Consider the following 22,014-nt stretch of genomic DNA (forward strand, 5'->3'; position numbering starts at 1 on the left):
ATTACGACACTTAATACAGACCCAATTAAACAAGGATCTTCTATTATTCTGTTACCCATGATAAATGGCATGAAAGCTTCGCACTGTAATGGTTTAAAATCCTTACAAGTAGCACCTATTATTCCTAAACCACTTACTTTCATGACTGGTAACTCACTCTTATTAGGAGTAGAGTCAAAGAGTTCGTGGGACAAAGCTTTTTCTTCTCTACTAATGTCAAGAAGACAACATGCTGTTATTCCTGAGATGTTAATTTTTATAACAGTCTGGTTTGAACAGGTTCCTCATGAAAGACTTCTGATAAATCTTTTTTAGACTGTCTCCAAGTAAACTAATTTTGTTTATTTGCAAGTACCAAGGCTTTCACGATCGGGTGACATGGCTGTTGATATACTTTCCGGGATGTGAGGTCGTGGTGGAAGAACTTTTCCTGCTCCTTACGTTTCGTCCAGGACTGCGGTGGACTTCCTCAGAGGCGCTGCTCCGCTGAGTCTTGCCGACTGACTGGTCGGGTGTCTGAGAGTGACTTATATATTGTGATAAAGGGGGGCGTGGTTCAGGTGACACGTGATGAGCAGTGATAATCCATAGCAAAGATAAGGTTGACTATCGATTACCACCTTGTCAAGATAAAAATTATTAGCAGTTTTGTAGAGCCACTGTCCATATATCGCTGAGTTTCATAGCATCCTGTTTCCTATTAAAATTATCGTGATGTTTATAAATTTCAATAGCTTCTCTGTATAGGCGTGGATAGTAATTTAACGTTGTAGATAAAACTTCGGTATCCGAAAACTTCAGTTGGTGGTTTTCTGGTTGAAGAGCATGTTCCGCTACAGCTGATTTTTCTATTTTTCCAAGTCGACAAAGAATTTTATGCTCTTTCAGTCGCGTATTTACGCTTCTTTTGGTAGTATCAATATAAACTTTCCCACAGGTACATGGAATTTTATACACACCACATGTCGACAGAGGAGGGCGTTTATCCTTCACAGATCGTAGTACTTGACTTATTTTCTTTGTTGGTTTAAAGACCGGTGTTATGTCATGTTTTCGTATAATTTTACCGATCCGATCTGTTACTTTTTTAAAAAAAGGCAGAACTACTGTATTTTTCTGTCGTTGTGGTTCATTCTTATCTTTTGGTCTTCTGTTCCTTGGACGCAAAATTCTATTTATCTCGTTTTTTGAGTAGCCGTTTTTTTCAAAAGCCAGCTTCAGATGTTTCACTTCAGCATCCAAATGTCCAGGTGTACATATCCGTACCGCTCGATCGACAAGACTTTTTATGACACCCCTTTTTTGTTGTGGATGATGATTAGAATTTTTATGTAAATATCTGTCCGTATGTGTTGCCTTCCGAAATAATTTATATTCCAAGCTTCTATCGGACCGTCTCATAACTAAGGCATTCAAAAAAGATATTCTGTTATCCTTTTCTATTTACATGGTAAACTGTATTTTTGGGTGAATTTTATTTAAATAATCAAAGAAATCGTCCAAGGCCTTTCTGCCATGGGACCAAACCACAAATGTGTCATCTACATATCGATACCAACGAGATGGTTTGTTATTAGCTTTGACTACAGCTGATTGTTCAAGTCTCTCCATGTCAAGATTGGCAATCGCAGGGCCTAATGGATTACCCATTGCTACTCCATCAAGTTGTTCATAAAATTCTACAGTTCATAACCAATAGATTGTGGTCACTGTCCACATCTGCCCCTGGAAATGCCTTACAATTTCAAACCTGGTTCCTAAATCTCTGTCTTACCATTATATAATTTATCTGAAACCTGTCAGTATCTCCAGGCTTCTTCCATGTATACAACCTTCTTTCATGATTCCTGAACCAAGTTTTAGCTATGATTAAGTTGTGCTCAGTGCAAAATTCTACCAGGCGGCTTCCTCTTTCATTTCTTAGCCCTAATCCATATTCACCTACTACGTTTCCTTCTCTCCCTTTTCCCACACTAGAATTCCAATCACCCATGACTATTAAATTTTCATCTCCCTTCACTATCTGAATAATGTCTTTTATTTCATCATACATTTCTTCAATTTCTTCGTCATCTGCAGAGCTACTTCGCATATAATCTTGTACTACTGTAGTAGGTGTGGGCTTCCTATCTATCTTGGCCACAATAATGCGTTCACTATGCTGTTTGTAATAGTTTACCCGCATTCCTACTTTCCTATTCATTATTAAACCTTCTCCTGCATTACCCCTATATGATTTTGTGTTTATAACCCTGTAGTCACCAGACCAGAAGTCTTGTTCCTCCTGCTACCGAACCTCACTAATTCCCACTCTATTTAACGTTAACCTATCCATTTTCCTTTTTAAATTTTCTAACCTACCTGCCCGATTAAGCGATCTGACATTCCACGCTCCGATCCGTAGAACGCCAGTTTTCTTTCTCCTGATAACGACATCCTCTTGAGTAGTCCCCGCCCGGAGATCCGAATAGGGGACTATTTTACCTCCGGAATATTTTACCCAAGAGGACGACATCATCATTTAATCATACAGTAAAGCTGCATGCCCTCGGGAAAAATTACAGCCGTAGTTTCCTCTTGCTCTCAGCCGTTCGCAGTACCAGCACAGCAAGGCCGTTTTGGTTATTGTTGCAAGGCCAGATCAGTCAATCATCCAGACTGTTGCCCCTGCAACTATTGAAAAGGCTGCTGCTCCTCTTCAGGAACCACACGTTTTTCTGGCCTCTTAACAGATACCCCTCCGTTGTGGTAGTACCTACGGTACGTCTGCCTGTATCGCTGAGTCACGCAAGCCTCCTCACCACTGGCAAGGTCCATAGTTCATGGATAATCATTTACGGGTTCATCCATTCTGTCAGATGTGACAGCCATGAAACTAGCTTTCTAGAGCTCTTTAACTGCTTCAGACCTGGAGTGATGTGTTCACTATTCCAAAATTCTCTCGGAACATCATTTTGTTCGTTTTGTGAGCAGTACTCATTATAAAGAAAGATTTAAATTCAGAAAAACTTTTAGCAGACCATAGCAAAGCATCTCCTGATAAATTAACTTCTTATGAAAGAAATTTTCTCACCTTCTAGCCATACATTTGGAAAAAAACATCTTCACAATCATTCCAGAAGTCTATGGCGTGACTTTGTTTGCGTGGATCAAAAGCAGCCTGAGGTTATTCTGTTTTGCGTGTTAGTAATACTAGTATTCAGTTCTTCTACTTGTAGTTCTACTGCCTCCACTCAATCGGAATTTTTTTAACATTGTTGTTGTTGTTGTCTTCAGTCCTGAGACTGGTTTGATGCAGCTCTCCATGCTACTCTATCCTGTGCAAGCTACTTCATCTCCCAGTACCTACTGCAACCTACATCCTTCTGAATCTGCTTAGTGTACTCATCTCTCGGTCTCCCTCTACGATTTTTACCCTCCACGCTGCCCTCCAACGCTAAATTTGTGATCCCTTGATGCCTCAAAACATGTCCTACCAACCGATCCCTTCTTCTAGTCAAGTTGTGCCACAAACTTCTCCCCAATCCTATTCAATACCTCCTCATTAGTTACGTGATCTATCCACCTTATCTTCAGTATTCTTCTGTAGCACCACATTTCGAAAGCTTCTATTCTCTTCTTGTCCAAACTAGTTATCGTCCATGTTTCACTTCCATACATGGCTACACTCCTAACAAATACTTTCAGAAATGACTTCCTGATACATAAATCTATATTCAATGTTAACAAATTTCTCTTCTTCAGAAACGCTTTCCTTGCCATTGCCAGTCTACATTTTATATCCTCTCTACTTCGACCATCATCAGTTATTTTACTTCCTAAATAGCAAAACTCCTTTACTACTTGAAGTGTCTCATTTCCTAATCTAACTCCCTCAGCATCACCCGATATAATTGGACTACATTCCATTATCCTCGTTTTGCTTTTGTTGATGTTCATCTTATATTCTCCTTTCAAGACACTGTCCATTCCGTTCAACTGCTCTTCCAAGTCCTTTGCCGTCTCTGACAGAATTATGATGTCATCGGCGAACCTCAAAGTTTTTACTTCGTCTCCATGAATTTTAATACCTACTCCAAATTTTTCTTTTGTTTCCTTTACTGCTTGCTCAATATACAGATTGAATAACATCGGGGAGAGGATACAACCTTGTCTCACTCCTTTCCCAACCACTGCTTCCCTTTCATGCCCCTCGACTTTTATGACTGCCATCTGCTTTCTGTATAAATTGTAAATAGCCTTTCGCTCCCTGTATTTTACCCCTGCCACCTTTAGAATTTGAAAAAGAGTATTCCAGTCAACATTGTCAAAAGCTTTCTCTAAGTCTACAAATGCTAGAAATGTAAGTTTGCCTTTTCTTAATCTTTCTTCTAAGATAAGTCGTAAGGTCAGTATTGCCTCACGTGTTCCAACATTTCGACAGAATCCAAACTGATCCTCCCCGAGGTCCGCGTCTACCAGTTTTTCCATTCGTCTGTAAAGAATTCGCGTTAGTATTTTGCAGCTGTGACTTATTAAACTGATAGTTCGGTAATTTTCACATCTGACAGCACCTGCTTTCTTTGGGATTGGAATTATTATATTCTTCTTGAAATCTGAGGGTATTTCGCCTGTCTCATACATCTTCCTCACCAGCTGGTAGAGTTTTGTCATGACTGGCTCTCCCAAGGCCGTCAGTAGTTCTAATGGAATGTTGCTAATCCGGGGGCCTTGTTTCGACTCAAGTCTTTCAGTGCTCCGTCAAACTCTTCACGCAGTATCGTATCTCCCATTTCGTCTTCATCTACATCCTCTTCCATTTCCATAATATTGTCCTCAAGTACATCACCCTTGTATAAACCTTCTATATACTCCTTCCACCTTTCTGCCTTCCCTTCTTTGCTTAGAACTGGGTTGCCATCTGAGCTCTTAATATTCATACACGTGGTTCTCTTCTCTCCAAAGGTCTCTTTAATTTTCCTGTAGGCAGTATCTATCTTACCCCTAGTGAGACAACCTTCTACATCCTTACATTTGTCCTCTAGCCATCCCTGTTTAGCCATTTTGCACTTCCTGTCGATCTCATTTTTGAGACGTCTGTATTCCTTTTTGCCTGCTTCATTTACTGCATTTTTATATTTTCTCCTTTTTTCTAATAAATTCAATATTTCTTCTGTTTCCCAAGGATTTCTACTAGCCCTCGTCTTTTTACCTACTTTATCCTCTGCTGCCTTCACTACTTCATCCCTCAGAGCTACCCATTCTTCTTCTACTATATTTCTTTCCCCTATTCCTGTCAATAGTCCCCTTATGCTCTCCCTGAAACTCTGTACAACATCTGGTTTTTTCAGTTTATCCAGGTCCCATCTCCTTAATTTCCCACATTTGTGCAGTTTCTTGAGCTTTAATCTACAGGTCATAACCAATAGATTGTGGTCAGAGTCCACATCTGCCCCTGGAAATGTCTTACAACTTAAAACCTGGTTCCTAAATCTCTGTCCTACAATTATATAATCTATTTGATACCTTTTAGTATCTCCAGGGTTCTTCCACGTATACAACCTTCTTTCATGGTTCTTAAACCAAGTGTTAGCTATGATTAAGTTGTGCTCGGTGCAAAATTCTACTAGGCGGCTTCCTCTTTCATTTCTTAGCCCCAATCCATATTCACCTACTATGTTTCCTTCTCTCCCTTTTCCTACACTCGAATTCCAGTCACCCATTACTAATAAATTTTCTTCTCCCTTCACTATCTCAACAATTTCTTTTATTTCATCGTACATTTCTTCAATATCTTCATCATCTGCAGAGCTAGTTGGCATATAAACTTGTACTACTGTAGTAGGTGTGGGCTTCGTATCTATCTTGACCACAATAATGCGTTCACTATGCTGTTTGTAGTAGCTTACCCGCATTCCTATTTTCCTATTCATTATTAAACCTACTGCTGCATTACCCTATTTGATTTTGTGTTTATAACCCTGTAGTCACCTGACCAGAAGTCTTGTTTCTCCTGCCACCGAACTTCACTAATCCCCACTATATCTAACTTTAACCTATCCATTTCCCTTTTTAAATTTTCTAACCTACCTGCCCGATTAAGCGATCAGACATTCCACGCTCCGATCCGTAGAACGCCAGTTTTCTTCCTCCTTATCATTACCCTCACATAATGATTGAACAACATTGGGGAGAGTATACAACCCTGTTTCACTCCCTTCCTAACCTCTGCTTCCCTTTCATGTCCCTCCGCTCTTATAACCGCGATCTGGTTTCTGTACAATTTGTAAATAGCCTTTCGCTCTAGGTGTAAAATAAATTTAGCGAAAGGCTATTTACAATTTTTACAGAAACCAGATTGCAGTTATCAGAATCGAGGGACATGAAAGGGAAGCAGTGGTTGGGAAACGAGTGAGTCAGGGCTGTAGCCTCTCCCCGATGTTGTTCAATCTGTATATTGAGCAAGCAGTAAAAGAAACAAAAGAAAAATTCGGAGTAGGTATCAAAATCCATGGAGAAGGAATAAAAACTTTGAGGTTCGCTGATGACATTGTAATACTGTCAGAGACAGCAAATGACTTGCACAGGATGGACAGTGTCTTGAAAGGAGGATATAACATTAACATCAACAAAAGCAAAACGAGAATCATGGAATGTAGTCGAATTAAGTCGGGTGATGGTGAGGGGATCTGATTAGGAAATGAGACATTTAAAGTAGTGAAGGAGTTTTGCTATTTGGGAAGCAAATTAACTGGTGATGGTCGAAGTAGAGGGGATATAAAATGTAGACTAGCAATGGCAAGAAAAGCATTTCTGAAGAAGAGAAATTTGTTATCATCGAGTATAGATTTAAGTGTAAGGAAGTCGTTTCTGAAATTATTTGTATGGAGTGTAGCCATGTACGGAAGTGTAACATGGACGATAAATAGTTTGGACAAGAAGAGAATAGAAGCTTACGAAATGTGGTGCAACAGAAGAATGCTGAAGATTAGGTGGATAGATCACATAACTAATGAGGAGGTACGGAATAGAATTGGGGAGAAGAGGAGTTTGTGGCACAACTTGACTAGAAGAAGGGATCGGTTGGTAGGACATTGTTGAAGCATCAAGGGATCACCAATTTAGTATTGGAGGTCAGAGTGGAGGGTAAAAATCGTAGAGGGAGGCCAAGAGATGAATACACTAAGCAGATTCAGAAGGACGTAGGCTGCAGTACGTGCTGGGAGATGAAGAAGCTTGCACAGGATAGAGTAGCATGGAGAGCTGCATCAAACCAGTCTCAGGACTGAAGACCACAACAACAACAACAACAACAACAACAACCTCACATAATTTCAAACACTCACATTTTATTTTGTCAATTCCATCTCACAACCGTTTACTTTATTACTCACTAACTTAACCGATTACAGCTAAGCTTGAATCCATTGCCCACTCTTTCCGACAACCTCCCTTCGCTGAGATCACCATTGTCTTTGAAATCTTTACGAACTCCACCAATTTTGGTTTTGAAAATACTATACAATTTAGTTAGCTGTTGCCCTATCTTAACTAGTAAATCATGGTGTTTAGAATCAGTTTTATAATTTTTAGGTCTCCGGTTTTGAGTTCATTTTATTCTTTAGTTGTTTATTAATAGCTTCAGTCTTACAAAGATACTTACTACTGAATACCATCTTATTGCTCAGTTCTTTATGATGCGATTCTAGTTTATAGAACAGTAATTAGGTGCCGATACCTTCCCAGTTGGCATATAAAATGGTTTTGTAGGAGCTTCTGGCATTCCATGTCTTGGCTGAATCTTCGAAATATTGAACTCAATTTCATTATCTGAGGAGTTTATTAATTCTATGTTTTATTTTTTTAACTTCAGCTTCAATCAGATCATCACCTGAAATTGGTTTTAACTTCTCATTAACAACGAAACCTACATGCGATCCTGCTTTTGTTAAGTGACCTTAAGATGTTGGATTTATTACTTTCACAGATGTGTTCTTGTTAATTTCAGTTCCTAGCTCTGAGGATCGTCTTAACTTTCACACCATCCTTATCAACAGATTCCATTTTCATAGTTTCTTAGAAGTATTTATAGTACTTTAAAAATTCTTGTTGCCAAAGTGACGTACCAAGAAACGTGATGCGACGCGTTGCGACGTAATTCAGGCAGCAGCACCCGGGAGCAAATCTTAACACTGTTCTCACACTTGTTTCAGCATATTTCTCTTCGATGTCCTGTTAGTGTCTACCAATTCACTGTTTTGTACCGGTTACATTCACAGTACAGTTTCTCGGTCGATTGAAATCATATGTGGGACATCGAGTGATAATGCGATGGTCGGTATTTTGTTAATCTTATAATGTAAAGGCGCTTAAATTGTCTCTGCGCATCTTAAAAATACATTCGCCGTTTACGAGAGCGTGAAAACTATTTATGGGTCAGCCAGATAGCGTTGGATAACATACTGATCATAATTTCTCAGCTTCAAGTCCACATTACTCCGTGTGTTCATTGATAGAAATCGTTCCTACTTGCTATTTACTCAGCGGGATGTGAAACTGTGACTATAAATAAATGTTCTGAGTTCCTACTGATAGACATTGTCCAAAAATTCAATTTCACAAAATACAATAATAATCATAACAACAATAACAATAGTAATAATAATAATTATAATAGCTCTTCAGAAATAGCACTATTAATAGTTCAGAAGTGACCTCTTCGGGGAATTCCAAGTAAAATTGTCTATCGCCCCGACATCTAATCACCTAAAGTTAATTTCTTGTCTTTAAAGTGGAAAACGATAGTATAGAGGCTACGTTGGTTCCACCCCAAAGTACCGTAATCCAAGGTGGCGGCGATGACGTCATCCAAGATGGCAATGATGTCAATCAAGAGGGCGGATTTTGGCGGGGAATTTGAATTATGGCAGAGAAGTTACGTGCCCTCCTCTCCCATAAAAATGGTGTGAAGTTCAAATTGCAGCATGATAATGTGTCACACCTCACTTATCTCTACTAAGTAAGGAAAATGTCTGGAAAATAGGACTTCCCTTTATTATTTAACCACTTTCAAGCATGTGTGTTCACCACGAGCTCCAGAGCCCAACTGGCATAGTTCATATCATCACCACCATAGGGCGCTCTCTTGGCTTCAGACTTCAAATCATGACGCAAATACCGGTATTCAAGATGATTTCACCCACTGTGTTCACCGCGAGCTCCAGAGCCCAAGTGACTTAGTTCATATCGTGACCACCAGAGGGTGCTAACATGAAGTCGGGTGATGACACAAGATCCTCTGCTCTCTCTTGCGCCATGCCACCAGCCTGTGGGCATCCGACCACTTACGCCACACACCCTTGGCTGCCACCTCCATGCTCGTCCTGCAAATAGTCTTATGTAAATATGGTAACTAAAATATCACCCACATCACTCATCTAACCTATCAGTTGCCTGTGTACTTAATTCCATTTCAATTTTAATCATATTCAATAAGTCAATTTATAATTTCAATATTCAACGAGCAAATGAGAAGTTCCACATTTTCCCACTATCAACGCGGTATTCATTCCTGACCTAGCACATCCCACCCCTACAATGCTGCACTCTCATTGGCTTTTTGAATTTATCAGGTGATTCGTCTTCATAGAACCTACAACTGGGAATCAGTTTTCACCACTGTCACACCCACCTGGACTTGGAATCAAATAGTTAAAGTCTCCACCACGATCCTCAATCCAGCACCACGTCCCCTTACCTACCCATGCTGGCGGGCTAATGTGCACTAACGGGCACTAACCTGTACTAATGTGCACTAACCTGTACTAACGGGTACTAACGTGCACAGCACATGACGTCATCAAAGTTGGTGGGGCGAAATGACGAGCAAATAGATCTGAACACAAGTCTTTATTTTGTAGATAGTTCCTCCACCACAAGGTTTACTATCCAACTGACATAGTACACATTACTGCCTTCAGATCGTACTGTCATCCCTCCTATGACCTATTCCTAGATGGTGATCTGTAGGGGTGACAATTATGCTAAAATTACACAGGCTGCGCTAGGCTGCTGGGGAGGGTAAGGAAGGAGCCCACTCTATTTACTTTCGATCTATAGATCGAATATATTTATCACACTGAGGCAAACCACTCTCCAACTTGTGCTTGATTGGCAATGCACAGTCTGCAGGCACGCAGGCAACTCATAATTTAGGCAAATAATTTAATTAGAGACATTCGTGTAGAAAAGAAAAGGGGTTCGGTACGCTTTCAACTACCTTGTTTCAACTACTTTTCATATAGGTAAGAAAAGGGGTTCAGTATACTTTCAACCACCTAGTTTCAACTATTTATCAAAGACCAGACCGCCACCTCCTCCTAGCAACCGGCACCGAGTTTGAATTCTGGCACCGGCACCGAGTTTGAATTCTGGCACTAAAGAAAGGTCACTTGCGCTTTCACTACCAACCTAATAAAACTGTTGCAAACCAACCTCACTGCCACTAAACTAAAGCTCCAGAACCTCTTCCTGGGGGTTGCTGGTAAAAGGACTAGGCTGATGGAGACAGGATGGAATGTACTTTATTTATTTGGGAGAATTTTATTTGTGGATGAAGTATCACAGAACACACGCTCTGACATGGCCCACAGCATACAGACCTGCAAACTACTACTACATAACTCATGTATAAGGCTCTACACACACGCTTGCTAATTGTAAACCGCCAGATATAACGCATTTTCGCATCGCATGGTCCAGCACACTCTTTTGGTCATGGGGACCATGAAACACATCAAGCTGTAGACAGCCTCGTGTTTCATCCTTTTTCATCCAGCAAATTACATTCGTGATGGTATGACCAGAGAATTTCCTCCGTAAAGCAAATATACAAGAAACAGCTGTATTATCTGTGACGGTGCGTGATGATTGCTGCTTTTACCCTTCATTCTTTGCAATTCTAATATGCAGGCTAGTTAATTTCTTCAGCAGCTAGCTGGGAGTGCTGTGTCATGTCCGACAGGTTCCCATTAACTTCGGCGGCGGATGAGGCAACATCGCTGGGGTGATACCTGTGGGGTGGGGACGAGAGGGGGGAGAGAGGTCCGTCCCGTAGCTAACAGGGAGTAGGAAATGAGGACCACTGTGTATTTCCAAGTTGGCCCATCTAAATCATCAGTTACGGCTGCGGTTGGCCCAGGATGACCGACTTTCGACAGTGGAAGAATGAAGACTTGTCGCCCGGCAGGATAAATGCATCAGATCGATGGTCGTGTCCGTATACACCGTTAACCAGGTGATGACTTTTTGGAACGTCTACCGCACCACGGGTTCAGCCTGTAGGCTAGTATTACTCTTTGAATGACACTCACCTAGGATTCTATGAAACCTGGTGTGCTAATCGAAAACACAATTACAGCTGTGGACAATGTGAACATTATTTCGGACCACCTACACCCTTCAATAAAATATCCCGACCAGGATGAAGGGCTCTACCCATAATGTACAAAGTTCTCTGTTGTGGAGGGTCACTGTGACCTTGCTGGCCAAATAAGGGGTTAGACAATCAGCAAAAAATCTTGTCATATGCCGGAGGGCATTATCTTGCTGAAATATGAGGCAGGGCAGGCTTGACTTGATGGGAAACAAAATGGAGCTTAGGATACCGTCGATGTACCACTTTGCTCTAAGGATGATAAAAAAGTGGTCCTGCAATGAAATTAAGTGGCACGCCAGACCATTACTCCTGCTTGTCGAGTCGCACAGCGGGTCACGTTCTGTTTTTTACCCCACTGCTGTCTTGGCCGTCTCCAGAATCGTCTTCGCTGGGCATCGGGGCTCACTTCGAAGAGGGACTGAACAATGAAGACAACTGTACATCAGTCAATGAAATTTAAGACTGAACATGCGTTAAACCACAGTTTGTTTGTGTACGTAGGCCAATGGTAGTTGATCCAAGGATAGCCGCGAACTCAGCCCCCTTTTGCTGAGACGCCTATGAATGGTCCTCTTGGTCACTGAAGTACAAGTTCTACATCTTATCGTTGATAACGATGAAATCGGAGCTCTAAGTTCCTCTCTGACGCCTGCTCGGTCCTTACGTTCCGTTCTCTCTCTCGGTCGGCTGTTCCTTCTTATGCCTGCGTTCGGTAGTGGTTCGCCTGTTCCTGCCAAAATCATCGAACGGTGACATCGCTACTATTCAAATTCTTAGTGATTTACCGATCACTCTAACCGCCACTACTAATTCTCTTTCAAATGTTGACATAATCATATACTGTTCACGAAAATGCTTGAGAGGTGTACGTACTGTCCAACTCAGAACACGGAATTAAGTTCGCAAAGTCTTTCTTCCGTGCATTCGACATGTTCCTTGTTTACTATCCCTGCCAGCTGTGCAATGAAATTGTGCTACGGGTGACACATTCGTCTATCGGTCCCCAAAGCATACAGTTCTGCGTTACCCGTCGACACCAGTATGATTTGTATTTATGACCAATTTTCATGAATCTTTCGATTTGCGCCGATTCTTTGTCTTAGAGTAAATATCCCGACGGGGCTATTATCTTCCGGCATGGAAACTGTCAATGTCACAAAGGGAAGAATCGTGCTACAATGGTCTGAGCTGTATGATACTGAACTAACTAACATTGTTATATTGGCCACAAATTTTTCCTAATCTGATCACGATGGAACACGACGCCACCGCGCTTAATGTAAGGGGACTGCGTGACATGCATATAAACGTCGTGCGCCACATAACTTCGGAAATATAGCAAGGGCTTTGAGAATGTGTACTACGCAGAATCACTGTAACACGTCGTTCCAAAGATATGCCAATGTTTTGCTTCATCAGTTACTACCATATTTTCGATGTATGTCACTACCACCCGTATTGGCAAGAGGATGCGGAGAGCCATCGACTGCTGTGATTGTATTTCTCAGACTAGCCTTTTGCATCGCTCCACCTTCTGCTGAAACATGGTAGGAGTGTGTGGTCAGCGGTCCGGGGGACAAGTTTTCGTAACTATTGTCTTCTAATCCGGTGTTGTTATAGAACTTTGTTGGATCTGCACAGGAGCCGAAACGCGTCGATGAGGATCTCAAGTACGGCATTAAAGGGACGGGAAGCTGTTTCGCGATGTTACCTGGCAGGAATCCCGTCCCACTCTCAGCCATGATATGCTGCTAGACGTTGGTTTCAGAAGACGCCAGCGGAGTTGGCAGCCCTGAGCGGCAACGGCGGGGAATCACCTGATGGCTTTCGGAAACTTTGTTCATCTGCGGCGCCCCGGGACAGAGCCGTCTAGGCTGTCGCCCTACCAGAATGCCAAGTGAGCCCCAGGATCAAGTTAGCAGAACACGCCGAAGGGAGCGGAGGGCGAAATACAATGACCTTTCAACTCGGTAATTTCACACAGTTATATCTGATCCTCATGAAATCTCAATAACTCTCTTCTTCCACACGTTACGAACATGCTGTCAATATGCCTAATTCGCAGTCTGCCGATAATTCGTTACCTATTTTCTGTCATTCCGTCAAAATGATTCCTTCCACTTTCTTGTATTCTCTTTTGTCTTGTCAACAGCTGAAAATTTTTAAAATCTAATCTTATTGTTTCTTTCCTTATTTTTTTAATTTTTTTCTTTTCATTTTTTTACTAGAGCCTCTCATATATATCGTGAACTTCATCTCTGCTACACGTGTAAGTGATTTTTCCTTTTCTTTTATTGTTCATGATTCTGGACTATATACAAGATTAGGTAAAGCCATGACTTTATAGAATTTAATTTGTGTTTCTTCTTAAGTTTTTCTTCCCGAAGTTCTCTCAATTGCTTTGCAGACAGCTTGAAATTTATTAACCTTCTTCTCAGTGTGATTGTATGGCAGTATATGAGAAATGCGGCCTCTCGCATGTATGATGATACGGTGACCTTCTCGGTCTTCCACCTACGTTAAGAGCTCTACGGGCTTTGTCACATGGAAAATGACCGCCGTGTGCTTGCTGCATCTGTCCTTATACAGGGTGCTTCAAAAGTATATTCACAAACTTTGCAGGTGAATTCCTTTCACCAAATCAGAAGAAAATGTATAGTTAACATGGGCTGTAAAATGCATACCTTAAGAGCTGTAAGCAGTTATTCATCTTCGCTACTGTGAAAGACATGTTCTACTGAACAAGTGCTCATGACTCTAAGTGTATGCGTTTTAGGGACCATATTTTTACTATTGATATTTTTCTTGTTCTCGTCCATACTACGTGCTCCAAAAATATGGAACGCAAAGAGCTTGCAGTAGACGAGATGTTTCACTGTATCGACGATGAACAAGTCCTCACAGCTCTTAAGGTGTAAATGGCTACTAGATTTTTTGAATTTTTTTATTTTTATTTTATTTTATTTTTTTATTTTTTATTTGCGGGGAACCTGATCACAGATACGGCAAAATTATTTTTGAATCTGTAGTCGTAATTCTTCCTGTGGCATCAACGATGCTCACTCCAAAATTTCCCAGTGAATATGTGGAATGAGCCTAGGGGCCTACGGAAACAACGTAGGTACACATGAAAACCAATTACAAAATAATGTGTAATGAGTGTGTATTACACTATATGTGTCAGACCGTACAGAGCTTTTAACTGCATGTAGGGATCACACAAATACCTTTAGACATAATACCCAAATAGAAGTGCCATAGCCAGTCACTACAACCACACAGTCAATGCTGGTGACAGGGAGGATAATAATTTAATGTCTCATATACTACTGAAATGTCACAAATTTAAACTCTTTAAAAAACTTAAAAAATCTTTGTTGACAACAGAAAAAGAGACACAGATGGGACAGCGGCAATGAACTTTTTTAGAAATTTCTCAGGCATACCACACCATACACAGTAAATTTTAGTATTGTCTGTTAGTTAGTGACCTGACAAGTGAATCGTCCAATCCGACAAGTTAAGGCATAACATGAACTTTTCTATGCAAGAAGAATACACTGAAGAAAACGCAATCTCAAAATTTTTGCTGGTAAGACACACTGCAGGTATTAAAAAAAGAATTGAAAATTTCCAAAATCGTAGGTCACCAGGCGGCTCGTAGCACACAGTGCATGTTCAACATGGCATCCGCTTATTCTTGGTTGTTGGCATGTCGGTAAACAAATAACACGGTATACGGGGTCGTAATTTGTAAAATGAATTTCAGAGTTCAGTGACAGTTGGTCTGTCATAATTGTTCACAGTTAATGTTCACTAGAATTCACAACTCATTTAACCCCCGTAATAATTAAAAACTTCCATTGCGCTTTTGTCAAGTGTTAACAATGGAGATGGAAGTAAATTAACTTTGTTTGTGTTTTCTTCGTACGTGCTAGCTAACAGGATATGTCTTGTGCAAGTGACAGAGTTTAACAGTAATGTGCAATCCAGTAATGTCTCAAACCTTGCAACGTTGGAGTCTGAAGAATGTGGTACACAATCGAAATCAACTACTTCTCCTAAAGACCAACATATTGGAATCTATTAGCAAATTTCTCGAAAATAATTTGATGGCGTAGACGTTTCTTTAGAAACTGTGTGTAAACATTAGAAGAAATAGGGAATAACTTTGACGATTCTGTGAAATGATTATTATTGTGCTAATGATAATTATAATTGTGATAAATAAACTCGAGAACAAAAACACAATGCCTTCCTTCATCAAAGAAAGATGTACAATTGTTGTTTTTAGTGATGAAAAATGACTGAAATTTTTTTGGTTAAACAAAGGAGAGAGAATGCGCTTGAAGTTAAGCAGTGTGAAAAACCAGTTTGCTTTCTTAAAATCTGAATGAAAAGTGTGGAATAGAAGAAAAATTCAGAGAAATTAAGAAATATATGCCAAAATGAAACTGGCAAAATTTTCAAAGGAAAAAGATTTAGAACCGCTCGTGATATTCTGTATCATACTACAGTGGAATATCTATGAAACTGTTTTCCCTGTTTACACAGCTGCAGGAAATTATATGGAGAAGGAGATAGCAAAATTACAATGTTTGATTAATTTAAACGCATAGAGATGTCATTAATAAATAATGCTATAGAGAAATTTGTGGCTGATGTGTAGGAAAAGCATCTTCTTACCCATTGAAATGCAGGGTATGAAGTCAATCAGTCATCTTTACGGCAAACCGAACTTTATCATATCGAGCAAATAAAAGGCAAAGTCGTTTGGGCAATCGATGAATGCTATGACACATTGGTATACAACAATGGAAGTGATAAGTATGAGTGGATTAATGTTTCTACAGCTTTATATCTGTAATCATGAAGCTCAAGGCAAAATAGGACCAGAAATTGCAGAAAGAACGACTGTTTAGTTGCAAAATCTGGAAAAATGGCAGAGAATTATTTTCAATATTACCGCTGGAACTTCTTCTTACAAGTTACGGAAATTAATTAATTGCTCTTGTTGGAGCCATGTGCTCTAGCAAGACGACGAAAAGACTGTTAGATTCGTATTCCACTCGGAATTAGCAGTGTGATTCAGTACCGTTACTGCAGTGAAGAAATTTTAGTATTTAAATATTAGTTTTAATCTCGCAGTTAAATAACCTGTCCATTCATTCACATTGGTTACACTGCAACGGTTATCCGGAAGCTCATACAACGCGAAGAAAAATACGAGTACACACGTAGCCCGCCTGTTGTAAATACCGGCCTATTTGTCGGTGCCGGGGTATTAGGACACTAATATTATTTGGAAGTGAGGAAATACAGTGCAGTAGTGCGAGTCAGAGTGCTCTATAAACAACGCAGGATGAAAAACGAGTTTGCTGTGGACCATCTCCGGAGTAAGAGAGTGCTCCCTAAGGGCGAAAGCGTGGCATGGGGTGGAAGGAATGGTCGCTGGTTCTGTGGTGATGCGTGTTTCGCTCAGGGCCGGGCAAGATGCCTTGTGTCCTGCCGAGGACTGGAAGGAAAGCAGGAGCGAGGTAGTGATATATCCTCCACTTTCATTGGTAAGTGGTTTCAGAAGCAACGCAGGCACAAGAACAGCAGAAGTATTTTTGTTTCAAAACTGCCAGATTTGTTCAGAAGCCGGCCGCGGTGGTCTCGCGGTTCTAGGCGCGCAGTCCGGAACCGCGCGACTGCTACGGTCGCAGGTTCGAATCCTGCCTCGGGCATGGATGTGCGTGATGTCCTTAGGTTAGTTAGGTTTAAGTAGTTCTAAGTTCTAGGGGACTGATGACCACAGTAGTTAAGTCCCATAGTGCTCAGAGCCATTTGAATCATTTGTTCAGAAGAAGATTATACGTGGCAAGTGCGGCAAGCATTTAAGTTTTTCACATTATTCCTAATGTTATCCATACACGTAACTACTTCAAAAGCATCCGTATGGTGCTTGGTGGAGGGTGCCACGTACTACATACTGTTCATATCCATTTCTGTTTCAATCGCAAACAGAGCGGAGGAAACACGACTGTCTATAGGCTTCCAAAAGAGCCGTAGTTTCTCACTGCTTGTCTTTTGATCCCTATGCGATATCTACGAAGGCGGCAGTACAATTATTCTCCAATCGGTCTCGAATGCAGACCCTCCAAATTTTCGCAATAGTATCTCGCGAAAAGAGAATGGTCTTCCCTACCGGCATTCCTATTTGACTTCACGAAGCGTCTCCATAATATTTGTGTACAGATCGAACATACCAGTAACAAATCTAGCTGCATAACCTCCTGAATAAGTTCGATTTATTTCTTTAACCCGATCGGGTAGGGTCCAAAATACTCGAACTATATCCAGCATTGGGTGGCTCTATCGTTCTAAGCGCCGTCTCTTTCACAGATGAGCTACACGTTCTCAAAGTACCCCCAATAAAACGAAATCGAACATTCGCCTTCTCTACTACTAACATGACGTCATCATACCATTTGAAATCGCTTTGCAGCGTTAAACCTTCACAGTTAATCGATGTGGCTGTGTCAACAAGCAGCACGCTGCTGATACTGTATTCTAACGTTACAGTATTGCTTTTGCTACTCATCCTCCATCAACTTACTTTTTCCTGCATTGAGAGTAAGCTGCCATTCATCATACCAACCACCTCTGTAGACCGAAGCTTCACAGCAAACCGTCCTCTTCACCTATGAGGCTGCGGTCTTACTTGGAAGTGTGATGAACTTTCACAACCTGCACAATTGGACCGACGTGAAATTCTGTCTAAATCACCTTGTACCCTTCCAAATCACTCAACGACGACACATTTCCGTACACCACAGCGTCATCAGTAAACAGATATAAATTGCTGTTTGCTCCGTGCACCAGACTATTTATGTATATAATAAGATCAGACCTATCACATGTCTCTGGGAACTCCTGATGATAGCAATGTCTCTGATAACACTCGCTGTAGAGGACAACATAGTGGGTTCTATGTTTAAAAAGTCTTCTGTCCTCTCACGTACCTGTGACATAATCCGTGCGCACGGACCTTTGTTAACTCTCTGCAGTGGAGCACCATCTCAGGCACTTTCTTTAACTCTAGGAATCTTGAACAACTCTATTGTTGGTATTACGTGTCTCATAGTTTACTATAAAGCTCCCTATACCTTTGAGGAATAAATAGCTACTCCAAAAGGTCTTTCTGCGTTATAGCCGGCTAACGCTTACCATCTCTCAGATGAAGTACGTCATGGCATATATCAGCCATGGTCTTTCGTGTTTTCAATACACTGACACTCCTTCATTACTCCGTTTCACAGTAAGATTTTTTATACAACTATTTGAGATGGGTGAGTAAGAGTCAAGATGGGCACACCTAAGTCTTACATGCCCACGTTGGCTGAAATGTTGCACCAGCCTCTTCAAAATCAAATAACTCATTTGTCCCCACTGAAATTACATGGAATGGCTTCATAGCTTTACCTGATGCTACAATCTTTTGAGTAGAAACGAAGAATCTGGATCTGGGCAGAAAATTACAAACATCAGGGTAAGTAATTTTCTATCTGCGATATAGTATTACAGCTGCGACAATTGCACATGCCATATTTCGCTGAAGGCTGACGTATCAGCAATTCATTATATCCAAGGGCGTTCGAGGAACCATGACTTCCTGCCACGTGACAAGGTCAAGATTGGCAGGGCCTCGAAAACCATCCTCCCCACTACCGCAAATTTCTCATAAAGCACCACTCAGCCCAAAGCATCCGCATCCCTGCTCTCCGTTCTCGGTAGAGGGACTCGACAGCTGTCTGCATGCAAGTCATGTATTCCAAACATCAGCACCTGCTCCCTCAGCGCACTTTACTTACCCAAATGTTCCATGAAGTACCACCTATCCGATGCACCATACCCCAATGTCACCATGTACCACCAGTCTGTAACAATGTTTGCATTACTCCACTTCCTAAAACCCAGTTATGGAGTGGCTGACCAATCCTTACACTGGTATCTTTTCTGTGAAGCCGTACTTCATTCGACGTCCGCCAAAAACATTGACATAAGTAGACAGCATATTTCTCTATAAATAATGAAAATCCAACATTTTATCGTTAAATATAAAAAAGAAATAGGAGTTCCTAATTCTTGAAAACTACTTTTTCACCTTAAATACTATCTCACATGATCTGAAAACGCACACAGTCACAAATCCACTTTCACATTCTACTTGATCCTCTCACCAGCGAGTGGATGCGCTGAATAATCGATATTGCTCTACAAGTACTTAAAAACCAATATTAGCTTACAAAATTTAAGTAATGTATTAGGAATTCGTATTTGTTGAACATTCGTTTATCTTACACACCACCCCACAAACACAGAAGACGCAAAAAATAGCTAATCATTTCAGTTCCTCCTGTCGTCTATAGATGGCTGCACTGAAAAACTGTTATTAGTTCAATCTTTGGATCTCCGATATCTCCATTATCAAAAGTAACACTTAGGTCGGCCATTGTATGAGGAGAAAATAGTTCTGGACTGTTACTAGTCGATGGTTCTACTGTAAAAACCACAGCTGAATCGTAAATTAATTACTTTTCCACTGCTAAGGTGTTCAACATTCTAAAATGTCTGCCAAATACATTGGAAACACAAAAAGTGCAATATTTTTCAGAGTGTCCAGGACTTATTACGTTAACAGAAAGAGATGATTATTTAAATCTGTAAAAGAAACTAACTTACACTATCTTAACAGTAAATGCATTAAGAATGCCAAAACATACAGAAAAAACATTTATGGAATTACCTTTTTTCTCCATATGTACGTCACATTTGACATAGCTACTTCAGAATTGCTCTATGTAACTTTATCACGCAATGTAACACTTAACATTACATGTTCATCTTAATATTAATTAGCACTTCACTTTTAATCATATCTTATGAACACTTGTTTCTACCATCTCATCACTTGTTAGACACAAAGGAAAAGATGTATTCAACAAATGCCTTTGACATAGGAATGCTAATTATAAAAGATACAAGGTTTTCTAATTAACTTCTGTCCTCCTTTATGACTATCAAACACCGACAACCACTTCTTTGAGGCATCTTCTGTGCTCTCCAAAATACTGTAGGAATGTTCTCAACAACAAAAACTTTCCATACAGTTCCTTCATATCAATTATTTCAGTTAATTGGAGGGATTCCGCTGCACCATCCAGTAAAGCAAAATCTGTTTATCTGTTTAGAGCAGAGAAGCCTACGTTTTATCAAGGTAGTTAAAGACTTTTTGATGGAACTGCATAAAGCATCACCCTGGGTCCGTTCTTTCTTTAGAAGTTAGAACATCCACGACATTCTTAACTGCAATTCCGAAAATCTCTCCTTCGTTCCAGTTTGTGGGTGTGGGTGTGTATCTGTACGTGAGACTTACAAACTCCAAAACATCCCTAGGTCATCTGCTTCCGATGTGGCATTGAAGTGTAAAAGTGAAGGGACACGTACAGCGCAAAAGTATACAGGCCGACCTCGTCTGTTGACTGACAGAGACCGCTGACAGTTAAGGAGGGTTGTTTGAGTAATAGGCAGACATCTATCCAGACCATCACACAGGAATTACACACTGCAGCAGAATCCACTGCAAGTACTGTAGCAGTTAGGTGGGTGGTGAGAAAACTTTGATTTCGTGGTCGAACGGCTGCTCATAAGCCACACATGAATCCGGTAAACGACAAACGACGCCTCTCTTGGTGTAAGGAGCGTAAAAATTGGGCGATTGAACAGTATGGAGTGACGAATCACGGTACACAATGTGGCGATCCGATGGCAGGGTGTGGGTATGGCGAATTATCGATGAACGTTATCTGCGAGCGTGTGTAGTGCCAACAGTAAAATTCGATGACGGTGGTGTTATGGTGTGCTCGTGTTTCTCAATCATGGGGCTTGCACTCCTTGTTGTTTTGCGTGGCATTATCACAGCACAGGCCTACGCTGATGTTTTAAGCATCCTTTTGCTTCCCACTGTTGAAGAGAAATTTGGCGACGCCGATTGCATCTTTCAACACGATCGAGCACCTTTTCATAGTGCACGGACTGTGGTAGACTGGTTGCAAGAGAATAACATCCTTGTAATAGACTGGCCTGCCCAGAGCGCTCACCTGAAACCTATAGGGCATCTGTGGGATGTATTGGAACGCTGAATTCGTGGCACGCCTCATTTTTTTCTTCTTTTTTTTTCACAACAAAGTGCTCACCCTGTTTAGCTTCTCCTGGTGATATCATTGCGTCCGCTAGGTCGCAAATCCTAGGTGCCACGACTGCCGTTTCCCATATGAGTCCTATACCGGACGAGTAGATGGGGGCAACAGCTGTCTCTCGGAATTCGTGGCCTTTTCCTCGCGACTTCACGCGCTGCCGAGCGGAACGGACTCTTATTCCGGACGAACGGCCGTGAAAAGGCAGGTACTGTACTCCGCTCTTCCGCTCTTTGGTGGATGGCGTCTCTCGGAAGACGCGTCGCCGAACATGACTTGTGCTTCATTTTGTGAAACTCTCTTTAAAGAGTTGGCTCCACTTCGGTTCACGTAACAAGAGTAACTTCAATGTCTTAT

The sequence above is a fragment of the Schistocerca gregaria genome, chromosome 3 (genome assembly GCF_023897955.1).
Source record: "Schistocerca gregaria isolate iqSchGreg1 chromosome 3, iqSchGreg1.2, whole genome shotgun sequence".
NCBI classification, from domain to species: Eukaryota; Metazoa; Arthropoda; class Insecta; order Orthoptera; family Acrididae; genus Schistocerca; species Schistocerca gregaria.